This window comes from Schistocerca gregaria, chromosome X (assembly GCF_023897955.1).
Source record: "Schistocerca gregaria isolate iqSchGreg1 chromosome X, iqSchGreg1.2, whole genome shotgun sequence".
Taxonomy (NCBI): domain Eukaryota; kingdom Metazoa; phylum Arthropoda; class Insecta; order Orthoptera; family Acrididae; genus Schistocerca; species Schistocerca gregaria.
This window is the reverse complement of record NC_064931.1, coordinates 819,375,728-819,394,652: the sequence shown is the minus strand read 5'-3', so window position 1 is coordinate 819,394,652 and position 18,925 is coordinate 819,375,728. Positions and strand designations below refer to the sequence as shown.

Below are 18,925 nucleotides of genomic sequence, written 5' to 3'. Positions count from 1 at the left end.
TCGGCGTCGAGACTGCCGCGGCTTCAGCGGAAGTCGGAGAACGAGTGCTGAGCAGGGAGCATTTGAACTCGCTCTGCCCGGATACGTCACAAGAGGAGCCCGCTTCTCGTCATGTACGCGGCTGCAAAAGCGCAGCGTTTTACTGCGTCGTGTGGTACCGAGGCCCACCACTGTGGTAGACTTCGTTGCAGAATGCTACACCATTTTTATTTTAGCATAGAGGTGCAGGATTATGTATTGGATGCAGCTGATAGCAGTACATGTGCATTACGATCTTCAACTATACGTTTGGCTCAAGTTTTTGTCAAACATCCGTCTTCCATTGGTTGTTTGTCTCAGTATTTTCTTATGTCTAGGAATCGAATGATGAAGTTTCTTAGTACATCAGCCATCCGCGTCCTGCCCAAATCAGTTTCATTTTCGATACAGCCATAGTTGTATCGTCGCCTAGAGTCCGTCTCCAGAATCATTTCTTTGTTTTCCTGTATCTCGTAGTAGTTCTCAAGATGCACCTCTCCACCGTTCTGTGAAAAACTATTAGTTATTAAACAGCTTTGGCGTAAGTCAAAATTGGAGAAAAGTTAGTTTTGAAGACGTTGCTTAATTTGTCAAAAGCACTCAAGGTCAGATGTAATCTCCTGTTTGTGAGCTGTTTGGGAATGAATTAATGTTTCTGTAAAACTTGTTCCAACTTATGGAAAATTACATGTTTTAGTAAATTAAGTAAAACCAACAAATGCAAGTTTAATAATGAAAACTACGCCTAAATGAGGCGGAAGGTAACGAAAAAGTAGTACACTTTCCACGGTATACTAAATTTTGAATAAACATTTATGGTACAATTTAGAATATGTGGTTTCTGATATAATACTTTGATAACAAAAGACTGAATATGATAGGACACAAGCGGAAAACGGAAAAAGAAGGTCAATCTCTAAATGACCATCAAAGTTACCTCAGAAAGAGGAATTCCTTCATCTATGTAGTGAAGGAGTAAACTTTGGCGTGGATAGCCGTACGAAGAAATGATAATTAAAAGCTGAGCATTACAAGGATAACGTTTCAAGTACCTTTGCACTGCCGTAGTGAGCGTAAGGTGATCTTTTGGCGACATTTGCGTTGTAGCCCCAAGTAACGTCATTCACACCCTGTTTTTGAAGGTAGAGTGATGTGACGCATTTACACGGATCTGATGTAGACTGCTGTCTCAGCCGCGTTGATCGTGCGTTAAGTGTTATCACAGGGCTTTGTAGGAATTTCCAAAACACAATGACCTTTGTATGTATTCCTCTACAAAGTCGTCCAATAAGTGCACTCCACAATAGGACCGATATAAACTCCTGGAAATGGAAAAAAAGAACACATTGACACCGGTGTGTCAGACCCACCATACTTGCTCCGGACACTGCGAGAGGGCTGTACAAGCAATGATCACACGCACGGCACAGCGGACACACCAGGAACCGCGGTGTTGGCCGTCGAATGGCACTAGCTGCGCAGCATTTGTGCACCGCCGCCGTCAGTGTCAGCCAGTTTGCCGTGGCATATGGAGCTCCATCGCTGTCTTTAACACTGGTAGCATGCCACGACAGCGTGGACGTGAACGGTATGTGCAGTTGACGGACTTTGAGCGAGGGCGTGTAGTGGGCATGCGGGAGGCCGGGTGGACGTACCGCCGAATTGCTCATCACGTGGGGCTTGAGGTCTCCACAGTACATCGATGTTGTCGCCAGTGGTCGGCGGAAGGTGCACGTGCCCGTCGACCTGGGACCGGACCGCAGCGACGCACGGATGCACGCCAAGACCGTAGGATCCTACGCAGTGCCGTAGAGGACCGCACCGCCACTTCCCAGCAAATTAGGGACACTGTTGCTCCTGGGGTATCGGCGAGGACCATTCGCAAATGTCTCCATGAAGCTGGACTACGGTCCCGCACACCGTTAGGCCGTCTTCCGCTCACGCCCCAACATCGTACAGCCCGCCTCCAGTGGTGTCGCGACAGGCGTGAATGGAGAGACGAATGGAGACGTGTCGTCTTCAGAGATGAGAGTCGCTTCTGCCTTGGTGCCAATGATGGTCGTATGCGTGTTTGGCGCCGTGCAGGTGAGCGCCACAATCAGGACTGCATACGACCGAGGCACACAGGGCCAACACCCGGCATCATGGTGTGGGGAGCGATCTCCTACACTGGCCGTACACCTCTGGTGATCGTCGAGGGGACAGTGAATAGTGCACGGTACATCTAAACCGTCATCGAACCCATCGTTCTACCATTCCTAGACCGGCAAGGGAACTTGCTTTTCCAACAGGACAATGCACGTCCGCATGTATCCCGTGCCACCCAACGTGCTCTAGAAAGTGTAAGTCAACTACCCTGGCCAGCAAGATCTCCGAATATGTCCCCCATTGAGCATGTTTGGGACTGGATGAAGCGTCGTCTCACGCGGTCTGCACGTCCAGCACGAACGCTGGTCCAAGTGAGGCGCCAGGTGGAAATGGCATGGCAAGCCGTTCCACAGGACTACATACAGCATCTCTACGATCGTCTTCATGGGAGAATAGCAGCCTGCATTGCTGCGAAAGGTGGATATACATAGTACTAGTGCCGACATTGTGCATGCTCTGTTGCCTGTGTCTATGTGCCTGTGGTTCTGTCAGTGTGATCATGTGATGTATCTGACCCCAGGAATGTGTCAATAAAGTTTCCCCTTCCTGGGATAATGAATTCACGGTGTTCTTATTTCGATTTCCAGGAGTGTATGTCCTTAATCGCAGGCTCATATTAGTTGTTATGCACAGTAGGCGTCCAGAACAGTGTCTTCGCCTCACGGCAACACATAGATAGGCCCGTTTATTGTTAAGCGGGGAAACCACATTATTAGATTCAAAGAATCGGTTTTTTTATTGCACAAATCAATGGCGTAACTATCCACGAATACGCTGTCAAAATTTTAAAGGGAAATTCGCATTCGTTTAGATTTAATGAGCATAGAACCGAGCGAATTTATAGCTCATGTCCAGAAGAGAAGGGGGACTCGGCTTCGAAACATTCGAAAAACTAAAAAGTTTGGTGGGACTAACGATTCGAAGACATGTAGTTAGTGTGAAAAACATGAAAAAAGCAATTATGGCTACATACTATCGTATGATTTCCACGGATTAAAATCCTCGACTAAAGTATTGACCAGAGGGAAAAGACAGCTGGTACGAGTGGGAGAAACGAAGAGCCCTTGGAGTGGAACTTGAACCGTACCCTACTCCATTGCACCCCGACGTACAGAAGGAAATTCTTCCAATGTATGGAGATTTATCAAGGGATGAATTACTGGAGAGATGTTAACATGATCACACACAAAATGCGAATGAAAGTTTCACTTCCATTATTTGGCGATTATCTGCTAAACACTTGCACTCCGGAATAAAAGTCGTTGAAATGGTATCGTATTTAGCAGCAGGCTTATTTAGTGAAGGAAATACGTTCCTTCTGATGGTCATGAACGAGGCAGGAATTGTAGTAGGCACGCAAAGCTTCAATTATGCCGAACAAATGGATAACCAGCGCGTGAGTCAGTAGAATCGACTTAGTTCATTGGAATCGAAGGAAGGTCGGAAAGCTCGGAAAGCACTGCTGCAAAATGAAGCCTATGACGAAGAAGAAGGATTGCTATATGGTGTTGGATTCGCAGATTAATCGGTAAGCATTTTATATTATTGTTAACTTCCTTGAATTTCTATTTTCCGAGAATTTATTTTTCAGACGCGTTTATCTCGAAATGACTTTTTTCACATTTGCGTGCAGTCTAACTGAAAAATTATTGAGTCGATCATTATTAAAATTAATAATATGATTCTTTATAAAATTACGAATAGTATGAACGAACTTTTGAGATGATACCATGATTTTAAGGGTTTTACAGAAAAAATATAGTGAAAATGGAAGTAAATAGTTCCAACGCCTGCAAAATCTTTAATTTTCATTATTTTCACCTGCATTGAGGTTCGTATTCTTAGGAAATGAGTTATTAATGTAAAATCAAAATCTTTTTGATATCAGATAAAATCGGAATGGCTACACTGCACGCAATTGGAGAACTATACTCACAACCTTCAGTGGACATCACAGCGTAACTTCGTTATTTTTGGCTGAAATTATTCAAAAGAATTCACAAAAACTGTTCGAAATATGACTAAAATGATGTCAAAATTTACTAAATTCTAATTAATTATTCCCACACAAAAAAATTACAAAAAATAAATTTCAAACAACCTCATAATGTGGTTTCCCCCTTAATTCGCCAACGCCGAGAGACTTCAGGGACGAATCCTGCTTCAATTTTCAGAATGTCTTTCGTCGTACTTTAATTTACAGAGAAATTGGTAGCGGTGCAGTTAACAGCAACATTGTACCGGAGTGCTCTTTGTGCGGAGAAACATACTAATTGGGTACTATGAGGATGAGAGATGAAATATTGCAACCGCATGCTGTAATTTATATGAAAGAGCGCAACTAAGCCTCGTATACCTGTTACGTCATTAGTCTTTTGTCAGTAGCTTACGAAATGTTTACAAAAATCACTGCTAATCGTATACCAAAATATTTGGATGCCAACCACAGAAAAAGCAACAAAATGACTTAAGAAGTTGGCATAGCACATTTGGAGCGTTTATAGATTTTCAAAGAAGTTCCATAAAAAAGCGCCCGCATCTCGTGGTCGTGCGGTAGGGTTCTCGCTTCCCGCGCCCGGGTTCCCGGGTTCGATTCCCGGCGGGGTCAGGGATTTTCTCTGCCTCGTGATGGCTGGGTGTTGTGTGTTGTCCTTAGGTTAGTTAGGTTTAAGTAGTTCTAAGTTCTAGGGGACTGATGACCATAGATGTTAAGTCCCATAGTGCTCAGAGCCATTTTTTGAACCATAAACGTACATCAGATACCGTTTTGCATGTGTGTTATACGCTACGAGAGCGCGTTTCACTATGTTACAGCATTTGAGATTCAAGGAACAGCATGTATCCACATACATTACATTTGCATATGTTCATCATCAGCTGCCAGTCCATTCATGTATTCAAGCATCTGACCACAATTTTCCGGCGTTAAAACTTCCCTAGTAACTAAAATATCTTTTAGAACTGACAGTGTTATCGGCCACGTTGTTTACCGGTCCGGCAACAATTCTCATGCGTTATTCTCCCTTCTAGAATGTTATACTGAGATCTGATTTGTTTGGAAACTTGAAATATTCCACGAACAGTTTCTGTTAGTTGTGTAAATTAAGTGTCAAAAGTCCATCTATTCATGATCTAGCTATTTGAACGTAAAAAGTTATATTAATGTGATATTCAACTGACAATGAAGAAATAGGAAATAAAAAAGTTCGCAAAAAACATTCAAATGTTTTGTGAAATGACTTGTCGTATAGTAAAAAATAAAATATACATTCACGGTGTACGTGTCCTTCAAGTGTCAGCTGTCTTACTACATACAGCTTTCCATACCAATTTCCATCTCTTTTACAACTGTAAAATCCTGTTATAGTCAAAGCTGCTACCGTTTCCGCAATAAAAGAGATTTTTATTCTTTCACTTGGAGAAACATGTCACAACACTTTTAACTTTTTATTTATGATGGCATGTACAACCTATTAGTATATACATAATTATGTGTGCGTGACACTTGGTAATGACCATGTGGTCGAAATTGAGCAATAGCAACGAATAAAGCATTGCAATATGTTAAGACAGCCTCAGCAGGACCAAGACTTCCTTTAATAGATATATAGATACTAAAGAGTCAAGAATCAAGCAAGCAGTTCACGCACATTTTTGTAATAATTTCATTTATCTCCACAGCTTCTATAAATTGGCTAAGCCATGTCTCCGCAATATCCTTTCATTCAGGAGTGCTAGTTCTGCAAGCTTCGCAGGAAAGCTTCTGTAAAGTTTGGAAGATAGAAGACGAGGTCCTGGCAGAAATAAAGCTGTGAGGACGAGGCGTGAGTCGTGCTTGGGTAGCTCAGTTGGTAGAGCAATTGCCCGCGGAAGGCAAAGATCCCTAGTTCGAGTCTCGGTCCGGCACACAGTTTTAATCTGCCAGGGAGTTTCATATCAGCGCACACTCCACTGCAGAGTGAAAATCTCATTCTGGAAACATCCCCTAGGCTGTGGCTAAGCCATGTCTCCGCAATATCGGTTCTTTCAGGAGAGCTTCGCAGGAGAGCTTCTGTAACGTTTGCAAGGTAGGGGACGAGGTACTGGCAGAAATAAAGCTGTGAGGACGGGGCGTGAGTCGTGCTTGGGTAACTCAGTTGGTAGAGCAATTGCCCGCGGAAGGCAAAGATCCCTAGTTCGAGTCTCGGTCCGGCACACAGTTTTAATCTGCCAGGGAGTTTCATATCAGCGCACACTCCGCTGCAGAGTGAAAATCTCATTCTGGAAACATCCCCTAGGCTGTGGCTAAGCCATGTCTCCGCAATATCGGTTCTTTCAGGAGAGCTTCGCAGGAGAGCTTCTGTAACGTTTGCAAGGTAGGGGACGAGGTACTGGCAGAAATAAAGCTGTGAGGACGGGGCGTGAGTCGTGCTTGGGTAGCTCAGTTGGTAGAGCAGTTGCCCGCGAAAGGCAAAGGTCCCGAGTTCGAGCCTCGGTCCGGCACACAGATTTAATCTGCCAGGAAGTTTCAATTTACAACAGATGTTGTACGTCGTCGACCCGACCTCCACCCCACACTTGCCCGCTTCCCCCAGGACCTGTTCAAAAGTGGTACAGTAATTGTTCTTATTCGGTAGCACCGCCCATATAACTGTAAGGTGAGAAGCTATGCTACATCATTAGGGTATAATCGTCCATGGTGAAGTGAGCTACAGTTCGATGAGAAATCTTTCACTGTTATGTGTGTGTGTGAATTGCTAAAAGACCAAACTGCGGCGGTCATCGGTCCCTAGACTTACACACTACTTAAACTAACTTATGCTAAGAACATCAGACACACCCATGCGCGAGGGAGGACTCGAACCTCCGGCGGGAGGGGCCGCGCAATCCGTGACATGGCGCCTCAAACCGCACGATCACTCCGCGCGGCTTCACTCTTATGGCATTACATTTAATTTTTATTTTCATTTTTTTGTGGCCTGACTGGTCAGTAATGTAACTATGCTGAACAGTGGCCTGAAGATGTTAATTTTCTGGAACCTGCAGTTACTCATAAAGAACATTCTGAATGTGCCTAGTGTTATTTACTTTACTCTGATTATGACTGACTTTTAATTTCTTACTACCTTCTGTGGGCGCATAAGTAATTATGACTTTTCTTTGTTTCAGGTAAGTCACCATCCACCGTTCGCAGCTTGACATAGTTCAGTTAGCCAATATGGTGAGTGTTTCGCGTAACTGGTTACTGAGGTGGTAATTATCGACAGTATAGAAATTTGCTATCAAACTTTATTTCTTCTCATCGAATATCCCGTTCACGTCATACTCTCTTTATATCTTAATAATAAATATGGGGAAATATTTCAAGCATTTAAGTGTGACAGTCAGTCTTGCTGTGATAGACCAATGCGCGCTAAATGAGCCGTGTTAAATATCTTCATAGTTTCAACAACGTTACAGAATGCTGTTGGCATCTTACACATGTGACACAACAAAGATGAGCCATCGTTTGTGAAAATTGAGAACTTAGAAGGAATGGCACGAATGAATTCAAAGGCAGAGGATGTGGTGAACAGTATTTCAGCAATAGTTGATTGAGACTTCAGAGATATGGCATACACGCAGGACCCTTCCTTCATTGGCCCTTGTGATGACGGTTTTAATTAGATAAGGCCCCATGTTGCGAAGCAACTCTGAAGCGATGGAATTTAATTACTGTCCCAGGTTGAAGGCCGATTTACGTAGTGAGTGATTTAGTCGGCCCCATACATGGTAGCTAATTAATGATAAGTACATTATAATAATACTTGAGCGTACCAGTTGCAGTATTTTAATTAATAAAGAAATTAGGTGCGCCAGCTGCAGGAATGCAAATAGAGTACAGCACATACAGTTGGTTTATTCATAAAATTTTCAATTTTAATCACATCTATTTAATTTACCATTTTCCAAATAAAACTGTAATATGATACAAAGTTTTTGAGCACTTAGAATCAGCTTTTTCATAAAATCTTCTATTTTTACCACATCTATTTATGTTACCATTTACCAAATAAAGTTGTAATATGATACAAACATTTTGATAAAACAAGTCTATGTTTTGCGAAATGATTTATCGAAAAGTACGAAATAAAATAGGTTAGAGAAACATCGGGCGCCCCGTGAATGATGCTTGAAGTCATGTACTGCAATAGACTCTCAACACACAATTGTCCTCTAGTATTCTTAAAAATTCCAAGTTCAACGTTGAACTTTAATTTCTCAGTTGGCGTCTCAACTGCTGTATGTGATGTCGATCATCATTCAAAAGCGAGTGGAATAGTTATTGAATCTATTTTATCTCTTACTTTTAGGTACATCATTTTACAAAACATTCGACCGTTCTTTTCCCTTCAATTCTTTTTCCATTAGACGTCAGTGCCGATCTCTTTCGAATGCCTTCCCGAAATCCAGAGCACAGAATCAACCTTGGTGCAGCTATATATTCATTTTTGGGTCTCGTGAACAAACAGAAATCAAGAGTACAGAATCAACCTTGGTGCAGCTATATATACATTTTGCGTCTTGTGAACAAACAGATTGCTGCACGCCATTTAAAAATGATAGTGACCTGCAGCTATTCGCGAAATGAAAATGCTTTCGTTTTCACTTTATAAGGTGAACCAGAACTTATTCGTGAAGATATCGGTCCTCCAGTTACGTGCTGTTCAGCTTTCGATAGAACATGACAGCATAAACATAGCGAACTCTCTTGGCAACTACTTCATGAGAATTGGTATAGCTTATTTGGAATCGACAGGAAGAAGGATAAAGAATGGTCATTATAGATTGAGCACGGTCTCCGATTACACAGAATTCAGACAGTAATATGGCTGTCTCCGTTTCAGAAGAACCGTCCGGCATCTGACCTAAGCAGTTCAGGGCAATCACGGGAATGTAAATGTGGCTTACTGGACAGGTGTTGAACTCATCTCCTTCCAAGCGTGTGGCCGATGGTTTAATCAGTGGACCACCTCGTCTGATTTCAAATTCGACAAGGTGGGAGTGTAGCTCCCTCACCATGCAACTATTACAGCCCGGTTTTTTAAATTTTCTTTTATAAAAAATACAGGGTGTTTCTCCTAAGGGCTGTCAGGCGCATTTTCTCTGGTGTTTCAGCAGTTATTTGAAGTTAGTTTTTGCGTTTTTTAGCTGGAGTCAACGCAAAAAAATGTACTCATCGCGTCTTTCATGCGAAGCCCAGTTCCGGCCGAAAGCGTCGGCTTGTTTCCCATTACAAACATAATGATTTTTAAAGCAGCATTTTAAGTGCCTTTTAGATAGAGCGGTCTTACATTAGTCTAGTGTGACATCTGTTATAGCCATATGTATTAACAAGGGTAGTATAACTCGAAGAACACCGTTACTGCAGGAGCGACAGCAGTGCCCTGGTCCTTGCGGACTGCAACCGCCAAGCGTGCAGTGCTGTTAAGTTGCTGCTGGGGTTCTGTTTATTCTTCGTGTTTTACTGTCCCTGTTAATACATATCGATGAAACAAATATTGCATACACTATGGAATGGGCACGCAAAATTCCGCTTTTAAATGCATTTTGTTTGTAATGGGAAATAAACCGACACTTCCCGTTGACACTGGGCGTCGCGTCGCATGAAAGGCGTGATGAGTGCTATTTGTTTGGGCTGACTCCAGCTTATACATTGCAGAACCGAAATTACAAATATCTGCTGAAACACTAGAGAAAAATCACCTGACGTCTCTTAGGAGAGACACATACCTCCCTCTCTTTTTCATTGTGTGATAAAGATACTCCTTTGATATCTTTAAAATGCGTCCTGTTCTATAACGATACTCCGTAGATACCTTTAAAATGCGTCTGCAAAATGCTTTTTCCTGTTCAGCTTTACGGTTGATGCCTTTCAACAGCGCAAGGAATGCCAACTTTGTCGACAACAGAAAATGCGCGTGAAAGCGAGGAACTTCCCCGTGCTTGCCGGGATCCTCGTGCGCTGTTAGACGGACATCAGCCAACCGTGATCAGCCAGTTCACGGAGGGCTCGTATTTTTGATGGTGTTTTGCAGAGAGTTTGTGACATGGAAGTCTGTCCCAGACAAAAAGAAAAAAAACTAAGCTCTCTTGCATCCGTAGGGGACTACACGATTATCATGAAAGTCCAGTTCAGAAGATAATATTAATAAAAAACGTTCCTCCGGTTTAATAACGCAGAAAATTATAAACTGGAACTCTAAAATACTGAAAACGTTCACGTATACTGATTTTTTTTAAATAAAATTTTAACTGTATGGGAGGGAGGACGTTATCAGTGATAAAATTCTCTCGAGTTTCAAGCCGTGTCATGTGGTTAAAAAGCCACAAGCCATCGGCCGAGAACTGCTCTACCATTGTCCCAGTCTATACTCGGTAGGTAAAGTCACCTCCAGCTAGTATTGCATGATCTGAGTGTTTACGTGATGCTGATCGTAGTCTTTCTTTGAATGAGTCTAAAACTGTCACAGCGGTAGCGGGTAGCCAGCCAACATACATTTCGCGTAAGGACCACCAAGACAGGAAACGAGAAATTATGGCCTACACGGAGGCATATAGATAGTCCTTTTTCCTCGCTCTATTAGCGAGCGAAACAGGTAAGAAATCACTAGTAGTGGTACAGGGTACCCTCCGTCACGCATCGTACGGTGGCTTGCTGAGTATGTATGTACAAAGTATGTATGTAGATGGAGAAGAGTGTCGTGTGGTTGCTGCTGCCGTCCTTATACGGGATGTTTCTCCTAAGAGTCGTCAGGTTCAATTCAAATGGCTCTGAGGACTATGGGACTTAACATCTATGGTCATCAGTCCCCTAGAACTTAGAACTACTTAAACCTAACTAACCTAAGGACATCCCACAACACCCAGTCATCACGAGGCAGAGAAAAATCCCTGACCCTGCCGGGAATCGAACCCGGGAACCCGGGCGCGGGAAGCGAGAACGCTACCGCACGACCACGAACTGCGGACAGAGTCGTCAGGCACATTTTCTCTGGTGTTTCACCAGATATTTGCAATTTCGTTTTTACGTTGTGTAGCTGAAGTCAGCCCAAACAAATAGAGCTCATCAAATCTTTCATGCGGCGTCTAATGTCAACGAAAAACGTTGGTTTCTTTCCTGTGAAATACAAAATGCTTTTTGAAGCGAAATTTAACGTGCCCACTCGACAGAGATTTATTTTATCAATATGTGTTATCAGCGATTGTAAAACTCTTAAGAATAACGAGTACTCCAGCGGCGCTACTGCTGCTCTGGCCTGCGCCAACTAATGCCGCCAAGTGTGCAGCGCTGCTGGGTCGCTGTTCGACTGCTGTTTCTTTTTCGTGTTTTTCTGTCGCTGTTAATACATAACGATAAAACAAATACCGGACTAGACTGTCGGATGGGTACGTAAAATTCTGATTTAATAATAATTGTGTTTGTAATGGAAAAGAAACCGATGATTCCAGTTGGCACTGGGCGTCGCATGAAAGATGTGACGAACAGTAATTCTTTGGACTGACTACAGCTACACAGTGCAGAAACGGAACTGCAAATATCTGCCGAAACACCAGAAAGTAATGCGCCTGGCGACTCTAAGTATAGCAGTACTACCGCCTGTGACGTCACTCGAGTCCACTCGAGGCCCACGAGAAAGACAGGCAGCGGCGCGTTCGTCACGAAGGTAGTCCTTAACTCGCTCCCTCGCTCAGCTGAGCAGACAAAATACATTTATAAACCTTTTAACTCGCAGCTGGGCGTGTAAGTACTAACGAGAATTGCATCTTCCACTGGAATCTGCTATTATGAAGTCTTACTGCTTAACAGTACTAGAGCAAAATTTAATTCAAGATCAATACTCGATATACACTCCCGGAAATTGAAATAAGAACACATTGACACCGGTGTGTCAGACCCACCATACTTGCTCCGGACACTGCGAGAGGGCTGTACACGCAATGATCACACGCACGGCACAGCGGACACACCAGGAACCGCGGTGTTGGCCGTCGAATGGCGCTAGCTGCGCAGCATATGTGCACCGCCGCCGTCAGTGTCACCCAGATTGCCGTGGCATACGGAGCTCCATCGCAGTCTTTAACACTGGTAGCATGCCGCGACAGCGTGGACGTGAACCGTATGTGCAGTTGACGAACTTTGAGCGAGGGCGTATAGTAAGCATGCGGAAGGCCGGGTGGACGTACCGCCGAATTGCTCAACACGTGGGGCGTGAGGTCTCCACAGTACATCGATGTTGTCGCCAGTGGTCGGCGGAAGGTGCACGTGCCCGTCGACCTGAGACCGGACCGCAGCGACGCACGGATCCACGCCAAGACCGTAGGATCCTACGCAGTGCCGTAGGGGACCACACCGCCACTTCCCAGCAAATTAGGGACACTGTTGCTCCTGGGGTATCGGCGAGGACCATTCGCAACCGTCTCCATGAAGCTGGCCCACGGTCCCGCACACCGTTAGGCCGTCTTCCGCTCACGCCCCAACATCGTGCAGCCCGCCTCCAGTGGTGTCGCGACAGGCGTGAATGGAGGGACGAATGGAGACGTGTCGTCTTTAGCGATGAGATTCGCTTCTGCCTTGGTGCCAATGACGGTCGTATGCGTGTTTGGCGCCGTGCAGGTGAGCTCCACAATCAGGACTGCATACGACCGAGGCAGACAGGGCCAACACCCGGCATCATGGTGTTGGGAGCGATCTCCTACACTGGCCGTACACCTCTGGTGATCGTCGAGGGGACACTGAATAGTGCACGGTACATCCAAACCGTCATCGAACCCATCGTTCTACCATTCCTAGACCGGCAAGGGAACTTGCTGTTCCAACAGGATAATGCACGTCCGCATGTATCCCGTGCCACCCAACGTGCTCTAGAAGGTGTAAGTCAACTACCCTGGCCAGCAAGATCTCCGGATATGTCCCCCATTGAGCATGTTTGGGACTGGATGAAGCGTCGTCTCACGCGGTCTGCACGTTCAGCACGAACGCTGGTCCAACTGAGGCGCCAGGTGGAAATGGCATGGCAAGCCGTTCCACAGGACTACATCCAGCATCTCTACGATCGTCTCCATGGGAGAATAGCAGCCTGCATTGCTGCGAAAGGTGGATATACACTGTACTAGTGCCGACATTGTGCATGCTCTGTTGCCTGTGTATATGTGCCTGTGGTTCTGTCAGTGTGATCATGTGATGTATCTGACCCCAGGAATGTGTCAATAAGGTTTCCCCTTCCTGGGACAATGAATTCACGGTGTTCGTATTTCAATTTCCAGGAGTGTAAATGGTATAACGGCTTGTTTATAGCATTTATTCTCTTCTGTTTAACAATACTCATTACATGCTGTCAGTGGTGCCTTATGCAACTGATAATCGTTTTAACACGAAGTTATTTTATTGTACGCTAGTACAGCCGTAACAGATTATAAGTAGGCCCATGGACTTCCCATCATTATAGGACTAATAACAGTAAGATTCCGTAATAGCGGATTCCAGGAGAAGATTCACTTTTCGTTTGTACAGAAACACCTATTTACGAGTTTACAGGTGTAGAAACGTAGTTTGTCTGCTGATTTTAGCAAACGTGCTTGTGTAGGACTACCTTCGTGACGTACGCGCAAGCCGACACGGTAGTTCAGCGTGTTCGGTCATAGGGTTAACTGCCCTCTGTAATAAAAAAAAAAAAAAAAACCTGAGTGAATGGATCAATAACGAACTTCAACGGGCGTCAGGGGACGTCCGCCACGAACAATTGCAACGAACTATAACGAACAAAATGAGATTAAGAAAAAAAATAAGCGTGCGGCCTGTCTTTCTCGTAGGCCTCGAGTCCAGACGAGCGGCATACGAGGTAATGTTTTGCTTGGAAGACCGCTGGCGCGCCGCAGCCGAGTCCTAAGGCGACAGTCTGCAACTAGGTGCAGCCTGGGACCCGACCACTGGAAGTCTTGTGGTCGCGCCATTCCTGCAACCAAAACAACAACCCGTATGGCGCTGCAGTGGGCAGCAACGACGTGACAGTCATTACTTTACAGTGGCCGAGGAGCACCCGACTGGAAGCTCGTGGGTTTTTAACCACATTTCGCCACTGGAAGCTAGAGAGAATTTTTATCAGTACAGTATATACCGCCGTGAAGCCGTGCATTCGTACTTATCGTTTCCATTGCTTGTTTTTGTTGCCTGTTGTCAACGAAATGTCAGAATTTTAACAATTTACGTTAGCATATGAGCTAATGAGGGATGCTATTCTATTATTTCTGTACATCTGAAGAATTAAGTCACAAAGAAATTTACTTACACGATGAAATTTCTTTACACGATAAATGTAATAAACTGCAGTTTGCAGTTTCAGGAAAAATCACAGAAACAAATTGTTTTTTAAAATGAAATTAGTTACTCAAACTTGGGTGTTCACAATCTGTTTTCCAGGTAACGAAACGTTATTGCTAGGGCCAATCTCTCTAGAAAATGCACTTCGCGTAAGCATATTTTGCCTAATGTTACCCATTATCAGTTTTCCAAGTCAAATATCAAACTATTACGATGGTACTTGATAACAAGCGCACTGAGGTACCGCGTACAAGCTGTTGCGTGTACTTCTGTTCCAACGCGTCTGCCCTAAGTCACGCACCTTTATACGTAAGAATCGCTCTCCAGTGCTGTCGCATCTGATGTACGGATAAGCACATTTGCTTTTATACAGTAACGCTAGAGCAAGAACGTGGCGCACGGGAGCTATCGGCGGCGTGAGCAACTGCCTACCAGGGGACCCTCTGTTCCTTCCGCACCCGGAGGCGTAAATACCGTGGAACCAAAGCAAACAGAACCAGCACGTGTGCCTAGCCAAGAATAAACGGAAAATTTAATGGAAACGCATTATGCGTCTTCAGAATAAGCTCAAATTTATGGGAAACAGACTCCATCGTCAGAAGCTAAATTCGATTACTAGATGACGCAATAAAAATTAATAGCGAAAAGGGTTTAAAACATTTTAATGTCAATTATATCAATACTACTACTTTAAATTATCTCAATTCCCTCAGCAAGCTAAAACGAGTAGAAATGTGTAACGAATATAATATTACCTTGGTGACACCTGGGTTTTGGGACATACACCACAGCATAGTCATAATTTTCCTCTTAACGTTTCTTCTCACGCTGTAAGAGATACACCTTCAGAAGATATGGAGATAGTGTTTAGATTCACTGACATCTCAAGTTTCTAAAAACAAATATTTTGAACACTTTGTTGGTACTGTTTTTGAATGCAATATATGTTAGAGAATGTAAAAATACATTCTATGCTCTCCGACGATGTCACCTGCACGAGGATATGGGGCTGCCACTAGTCAGCCCAGTGTAAGTTGCATAGCAGCAGCCGTATGAGGACGTCCATTGTCCTTCTGAAAAAGCACATCACCATCCTGTTGAAGATATGGCAGTAGCATAGGGGTAATAACCCGCACAGACGTTAATTTATCCAGCAGAAACGATAAGAAGTTGTAACTGAGGCCTGGGGTAGGACGTGTGTGTAGTGGGCGATTACACTCCGGAATACGCCGCTCGGCAGATCTACGCCGTATAGTTGTACGTCCACACTCGCATACAGGCAGTACCTTCTCTCACCGCCCTCCAAACGACACTGTCACGACGCCAGAGTATCCGTCCTTGGCGGTGCCCTGGTGTCGGTGGCTGCCTGGCCAGAGCCACAAGTGATCAGAGTCCTGTGGCAAACAGACAGTTCTCAGTGACACAACGGGTGCAACATGTGCCTGAATTTCTTCCCGGGATAATGTTCGGTCGGTCACAGCTGCTCAAACAGTCCGTCAAACTTGACGTGTATTTGTAATACCCGGACATCTAGAACTTGGTCTATGCGTGGGGGAATGTTCCACAAGCTACCGATGAAACCAGCGAGAGAGCACCGATACATTATCCCCAGCATGTGCAACAATCCGTCAATGCGCCCATCCAAGTTCCTACAAGCCCACAATGCGGCACCGTTCAAATGGCTGCAGCTGTTCGAAAGGAATACGTACTCGTTGGTGGGGGATAGCTGTATCCTAGGATGAATGTTGCAATTCCTCTTAACGACTTAACTCAGAAAAGTTACGGCCTGCAGAGAAAAAACAGAGGGCGCACTGACAAGCCTCCAGGGTGCTGCCTGATCCCCGATGACGGTGGAAAACGAATCACTAACACTAAAACCCCTCAGTATGCACATATTGTACCCTGGTGCCACTGAACACCGTCCATGAGGGAGGTGCATTTTTTTCGGGCGTTGTACATGTGTTATAAAGAAACTTAAATGCATTACACTAGAACATCGTAACGTCTCTGCGGCCGCTGTTTAAAACGGCTGTTGGTCGTAGTACTAGCTCATAAAGTCATTTGATCAAACTGTGAGAAATACACTCTAAGAAAAAAACTAAGAAAAGTATAAAATAAAAAAAGGTGCGCCAAGAAGAAATTATCCCAATGGGACGTAAATCGGTAGATGTGATGCATACATACAGACAAAAACGTGATTATAGTTTCAGAAAAATTGGATGATTTATTCGAGAGAAAGAGCTTCATAAATTTAGAAAGCCAATAACGCGTTGGTCCATCTGTGGCCCTTTTGCAAGCAGTTATTTGGCTTGGTACTAATTGGTAGAGTTGATGGCTGTTTTCCTGAGTGATATCGTGGCAAATTTTATCCAATTGGCGTTAGGTCGTCAAAATCTCACGATGGTTGGACGGCCCTCCTAATAATGCTCCAAACGTTCTCAGTAGGAGAATGATGCGGAGACCTTGCTGGCCAAGGTTGGGTTTGGTAACCACAGAGATTAGCAGCAGAAACTCTCGCCGCGCGTGGACTGGCGTTAACTTACTGAAGCGTAAGCCCATAATGGCTTGCCATGGAGGGCAACAAAACTGGGTGCAGAACACCGTCGCGGTACCACTGGGCTGTAAGGGTGCCGTGGATGAAAACCAAAGAGGTCGTGCTATGAAAAGAAATGACACTCCAGACCATTACTTGGTCAAGCTGTATGGCCGGCGACCGTCAGGTTGGTATCCCACCACTGTCTGGTGTGTCTCTAGACACGGCTTTGGTCTGGAATCTCATTGAGTGGAGTAGAATAGCTTCAGTGATGAGTCCCGCTTCGAACTGAGCCCAAGCGCAGATGTGTCTAGAGACACCCCGGTAACGGTGGGATACCAGCCTGACTGTCGCCCGCCCTAAAGCCTGACAACAAAGAGGGATAGTTTTGGGTGCGATTTCTTTTCATAGCAGCGATACGTCGACGATATTCTGCGCGCCGTTTCGTTGGCCTTCATGCAAGCTATCCCAGACTTACATTTCAGCAAGTCAGTGCCCTCCCACACACTGTGAAGTTTGCTATTGCTTGTTTTCGTGCTTGCCAAACCCTACGTTGGCCAGAAAGATCGCCGTATCTCTCCCCATTTCAGAATGGTTGGAGCAATATGGACAGGACCCTCCAACCATCTCGAAATTTTGACGATCTAACCCACCTGTTGGACAAATTTTGGGACTATATCCCTCAAGAGTTTATTACCTGTACATTAGTTACACATATACTCCGCCAGCTGCTGTGTAGCGCATTTCGTACTAATATTAGCGACTCCGCCTCTCACCCCATCAGCCAAGGACCATGCCGAGATGGGGCAACAACGACACATATAGCCATACGACACATATAGCCTGAACGATACATATAGCCATACCGTAGGCGCAGCGACAGAGGAGGGATTTCCGTGGGAAAGCTATATTAACCTATGCTTCCTGAAGAGGGACACCAGCCTTTTCAGTAGTTGCAGGGGCAACAGTGTGGATGATTGAGTGATCTGGCCTTGTAACATCAGCCAACATTGCCCTGCTTTGGTGGTACTGCGAACAGCTGAAAGCAAGGGGAAAATACAGCCGTTATTTTTCCCGAGGGCATGCAGCTGTGCCGTATTTTTTGGATGATGATGGAATCCACTTGGCTAAAATATGTCGGAGGCAGAATAGTCCCCCATCAGATCTCCGGGCGGGGACTACCCAAGAGGATATCGTCATCAAGAAAAGCTTTCTATGGAGCGGACCGTGAATGGCTCAAATGGCTCTGAGCACTACGGGACTTAACATCTGAGGTCGTCAGTTCCCTAGAACTTAGAACTACTTAAACCTAACTAATCTAAGGACATCACACCAATCCATGCCCGAGGCAGGATTCGAAACTGCGACCGTAGCGGTTGTGCGGTTCCAGACTGAAGCGCCTAGATCCGCTTGGCCACACAGGCCAGCGGACCGTGGAATGTTGGTTCCCATAATTAGGTAGTTAGGTTAGAGAATTTAAACAGGGGAATGGATAGTCTGAATTCATAAACAGTGGGAGTTAGTGACCTTCGGTCGAAGGATGATAAGGGCTACTGATCAGGTGAGTTATAAATACAAAGCCAAATAGGGGTACTGCAGCAGTAGATCAAATAATGAAGAGGAAAATGGCAATGCCGGTAAACTTCTATGAACAACATAGCGAACGTATTATCGTAGCAAGATAGACACAAACGCAGCACCCACTATAGTAGTACACGTTTATGTGCCAAATAGCTCCGCAGATGATGAGGAGATTGAAAGAACGTATGATAAAGTATGGGAGATTATTGAGGTAGTTTAAGGAGAGGAAAATGCAATTGTGACTGGGAATGAAATTCGATAGTAGTAAAACGAAGATAACGAAGAGTAGTTTGAGAACAGGGAAC

At 44.7% G+C, this 18,925-nt stretch overlaps 1 protein-coding gene and 1 non-coding gene across 8 annotated transcripts in view; both read left to right on the top strand.

The window, feature by feature from the left end:
• LOC126297890 (uncharacterized) overlaps positions 1 to 18,925 on the top strand; it is a 2,130,251-nt gene that overhangs the window by 395,284 nt on the left and 1,716,042 nt on the right. The window lies entirely within an intron of this gene.
• On the top strand, positions 6,575 to 6,649 carry Trnas-cga (transfer RNA serine (anticodon CGA)). Its single transcript has one exon. It is a non-coding gene; the product is annotated as a tRNA-Ser (tRNA).